Source organism: Suricata suricatta, chromosome 15, assembly GCF_006229205.1.
Source record: "Suricata suricatta isolate VVHF042 chromosome 15, meerkat_22Aug2017_6uvM2_HiC, whole genome shotgun sequence".
NCBI lineage: Eukaryota > Metazoa > Chordata > Mammalia > Carnivora > Herpestidae > Suricata > Suricata suricatta.
Window position 1 is genome coordinate 53,073,417 of NC_043714.1, and position 5,033 is coordinate 53,078,449.

Here is a 5,033-nt window from a genome sequence, read left to right on the forward strand (position 1 = left end):
CAAAGAACTTGAATTTTTAGTTGGCATCTTTCACCTATACTACAATATGTTTTCTTCTGTTTTTCCATTACTTAGAAGCAAAGAGAACTTTCTAAAATTTAAAAAAATAAGTGCTAATCTGGAGAAATACCAGATAATTTGAAATATTTTTTATAATTTTTATATAAGTTATTCATATAAAATTATGTACTGAACCATATGAATGGAGTACTGACTGCTTATTTTATTTGCACTTATCCTGTTTATAAGGAAGTTTTCAAAATGAATACTACAATAATGCCATACATATTCATAAAGTAATATTAAAAGACTATTTTCATGGTGTCATTATTTACCATTTATGCAGCAAGGCTTAATGGCCTCTGTATCTATAAATAATCTGAAAATTGCAGGCTTTTGTGAATAAATTAAGTCCTTTAAAAAGAAAACTGGAAAAGAATATATAGAATACTAAATGCCATGTATATATTGTTTAGGATTTAGATTGTAATTCATATTGAGAGAAGGGAATACAATTCTGCGCATTCATTTCCTATCTGTATTTCATCTTTTTTAAATGTTAATGAGTGTGTCAGAATATATGTGTGTTTGGGAAAAAAAGATATGTATTCATTACGATTAAATAACAACATGGATTTTTCAAAAATTCCAAAATATCCTAATTACTAACCTTCTCAATGCCTGTCAGAATAATTTGACAGTCAAAACAGATATTGTGTTTGCTCATTAAAATTTCTATGGGTAGGTTGACCAAAGCAAACTTCATTAGAAACAGAAAAATGGGAAAAGTATCTTTTGAATGTACTAAAAATTTGTAAAATATTTTAGTTGTTGTATTTTCTTCTGAATGCCTCCATAATGAGTATAGTTGAGATGTATGACCTATGGCATATAAAGAACTCGGTGCTATGTCCCTGGCCCTTCTAATTTGTTTAATATCTTAGTTATTATATCTATATCATGTTTTAAACAATATATAATTCTATAAAATACAAACGTATTCTAATAATGGGCCAATACATTTTAAACTTCAAACATAACATTGATTTATTCAGTTAGGATAACAATTGTCTGCTATCTTTCTCATTTCCTCTCCCATCCCTACTTCAATCACTCAGAACCTTCAGCTTTGATCCCGCAAGCCTTCTGCTTTTCTTCACCAATGCCTCATATCCTCACTTTTCTCCTACCCTGCTTCAATTTCAAGGCACTGATTAATATCACTCCCTTTTGCATTACTACGCAACACTCTCATCTGGCAAAGCCTCGGGGCTGGTTATACCCAGTTACTGACCTATTCCATGTGCCCATCCAACAACTGAACATGGCTGATGAGTAGTAGATAACTACACTTGAGTCCTAACCACGTCAAATTCTTGACACCAACCTCAAATGCATTATCAATTCTGGTCACTGAACAAACAGTTACTAGTTTGAACACTCTTCCTGATGATTATTTTATAACCTTTTCTTTTTCTTTAAACCTGTCTATTCTCTTCCAGCTCCACTCCTGGCGATGCTCTTAGTAAATATTTAATTGAGAAGTACAGGGGGAATCAAAAGAGGACTTCCACTAACTGACAACTGCATCTGCCCATCTGTGTCTGGGACCATACTCTCTGTCTTCCAGCCAGTTACTAGGGGTGGAATGCGCAGACCCTACTAAATCACATTCTCTTTTTCTACAACAGGTCTGTGGGGTTTTTTGCTTTTGCTTTTGTTTTTTTCATTTTTTACTGTTTCTTCTGATCTCTCCCCTAACTACAACTGCAATTTTGGAAGAAAATCAAGGAAAGAGAGTAAAAGAAATTTCTTGGCTTGTGTTATTGTAAGCTGCCTTTTATCTATTCAAGCCTTGAAGATACTTAAAACTCCTTCTATTCTGGACAATTTTCAAGGTTCTTCAAAAATCCCTTGCTGGGCTCTTCTGACCAAAGATCCCTTCAGTTGCCTCTCTTTCAGTTAGACACTTTTACCTCAGCTTCACATTCAGGCATTACCTATAGAGTTCCCTCATTCTCCCAGAATCTTCTTTGATAGGACATTGAAAAAGTCCTATGCCAGTTGTTTCTTCCACTTTGCCTACCTCTGGTTCATAGGAAATGGTCATATATCCTTTGTCATCAGTGGGAAGCCTTATGCTTTCCCCTTCCAGTCTGCTATGACCACTTTGACTTCATTAGGTGTCAGTTCTAGGGTTCCTCAACCACAAAGACTGTGTACAGGGTTTTAGGAATACTTCAGGTCAGAGGTGACTCTTCAGGGACTCTGCACCCCTCTCTCATTTATACTCACAGTGCAATGCTCTGTACCAGTTGTTATGGCTGTGTAATAAGCCATTTTAAAACGTGGTGTATAAAAATTAATTTTATTGTGCTCAAAGTTTCTCTGGGTCAGGAATTCTGACATAGCACAATGCGAATGGCCTTTCTTGTTCTGTGATATCGGAAGCCTATCCTGGGAACATCTAAAGTTGGGAGGTGACTTGACCATTAGCATATGGCATTATCTAGACCTGGTGTGGGATATCAGTTGGGATCATAGTTGAAGCATTTGGACAGACACTGAATTTGGCCTTTTCTTGTGGCCTCATAGTATTTGGATTTCACACATTGTGGTTTAGGTTCCAAAATGAGTATCCCAGGTAAAAAGATGGCAGCCTCATTATCTTTTATGGCAGAGACTTAGAAAACATTTAATGTCACTTTTGCCACTTTCTATTGGTTACAAGTGAGTCACAGAACTACCCAGAGTAAAAGAGAAAATTAGACTTTACCTCTAGATGGGAAGTGCCAATGTACTTGTGCCAATGTAATTGCGGCCAACTCTAGAAATACCACATACTACATTTTCATTTAAAATAATTTGACTAAAAAAATGTTCTGACTAAATCCTTTCTTCAAAGTACATATCCTGTCTTTCTTTTAACTTTGTTCTGACTGAGAGGTCCGACTGTCATTGAATATGTCATTATTCATTTCCTTAGTAAATTATGCATTTTGAAGTGAGTGTCACCTACCTTTGGTATGTCATGTCTTGTTATAAAATTTTAACATCTTGTTATAGAAAAAGGACAACAAAGAAGGAGTTCGTTCAGTTTCTTGTGGCCTCATTCACCTGGCATCAACCTCTACACACTTCAGTAAAGACATCTCCATGTGATATCCAAAATAGGCTGTCTTTCTCAGCCACAGGAACAGGAAATCTTGCCTTTTGCAAAGTTTTTAAGCAGTTGAGGTAAGACTTGGTCCTTTGAGCTATAATTTTTATGTTTTAGTCCTGAAAACCGAATCACCATAGCAAGACATTTACAAAATAGCCAACAACTGGATTTTTTTGGTTATAAGTTGCATTTCTACAGATATTATGCCTAGTGAAAACTGTCCTTTTTAAGCATGGATCTAATCTCTACTATACTTGTTCTTTATGACCTGATTATGTGAAGTGTGTGTGTGTGTGTGTGTGTGTGTGTGTGTGTGTACAGCACCTTATGAGAATACAGAGCTGGAAGACTGCAGAAAAAATTAACAAAATACTCAAATCTTATTTACATATGGTTAATAAATGGAAGAGTAATCATTTCAAAAGCTCTGCTTAGACAATAACACTGTTATCCTACATACGATATATTTTACATGATTAACAATCAAATTTTTGCAAAAATAGGAAAAATGTACATTCAGGATGTTACAACTTTAAAGGCTGTAAGGTAAGACTGCTTTGCAGATATCTCTTAAAAGAAGCAGATATTGTGATTTTTTATTTGTCAGGAGATAGATCTGAAGACAGAAAACAAAGCGGCAGGAGATACACTTTGACTCAGAGGAGGGGCATAGCACACCTTTCTTTGTCCTGCAAGATTTTTGCAACTACACTTTCAGCAGTGTAGATGTGTCTAACAGCATTCCCACTAAGAGAAGATAGCTAATTTTACCCAGAGAAGCAGATTAAGAGCTAGGCAGGGAGGGACGTTTCCTGAACATTTTGACATGTGGGACTGGATTTGAAAAAACAATAATTAGAAGCAGTTAAGTCTTATCTTCTGCACTGGAAGGTCAATGTATTCCCTCCTCTCTTATTAAAACCTTCACTTTTATTGACTCTTATTGCAGGGTGTCTAGGGAAATGTCCCTCCTCAAACTTGGAATGAAGTATTGGAAGGAATAAAGTAAACAGGGGAAAGGTGAGCAGGTGGTACTAAAGTTGGTCTGAAATGAAGCATTTGATAACCTGCAGGTAGACCAGAAAGCCCATGTCTAGAGAATGATTTTTGGTAAGGCAAGTGGCAACCAAAGAAATTTGTCTAACATGTAAATTTTGAAAGGTAAAGCCTTTCATTTTCCATTTTAATCTAGATTTTAAAAATTGATAGGAAGTCAATTTGTATTCTTTGGGGTTATGGAAATAACCACCAAAATGAACATAAATAGGAAAAAAATGTTTCTGGGAAATAATATAGTGATTTGAATTTTTATAACCATGTACACATATTGCTTTTATAATAAAAAAATTTAAATGAAGTACAAAAATAGTTCAGCAGCTCAAACTTACACACAAGCTGATGAGGCCAGGTGGCATATAATTACATATATTTTCTATGCAGAAGTGAAAGAAGGAAGAATTGGACAGAAGAAACAATTTCAGGAATGGAATTAAAGAGAGAAAATGCATATTACATGTGGGAAAAGAGTGAGTGGTTCAGTTTGGTTAGTCCATACCACGTAAAATAGAAAAGTGAAAGGTAAGCTTAGAAAGTGGGAAGGAATTCACTTGCTAGTTTAAGGAATATGAATTCTTCTGATAACTGTAAGAAAGGTCGTAAAAGATATTAGGCAGAGGGTGAAGTACTTAGGGACCTTCTTTAGAACGATTAAATTGATAGCATTTGTAAGCAGGTTTTACAGACAGGAGAGGCCAGGAACAGAGATTTTAGGAAAGTATTTTAAGCATGAAATAGATATCAGAATTTGCTAAGCACGGAGTAGAGGTTTGGCTATGAGAGCATTGCAGAGGCAGTAGTCAGAAGGGCTGGA

General features: G+C 35.4%; 1 long non-coding RNA gene across 1 annotated transcript; it reads left to right on the forward strand.

Moving 5' to 3' along the window:
* The first annotated feature begins 3,676 nt into the window (after positions 1-3,676).
* LOC115278978 lies at positions 3,677-4,735 on the forward strand. The gene is made up of 3 exons (XR_003903148.1): positions 3,677-3,709; positions 4,113-4,183; positions 4,604-4,735. It is a non-coding gene; the product is annotated as an uncharacterized LOC115278978 (long non-coding RNA).
* Positions 4,736-5,033: the final 298 nt, after the last annotated feature.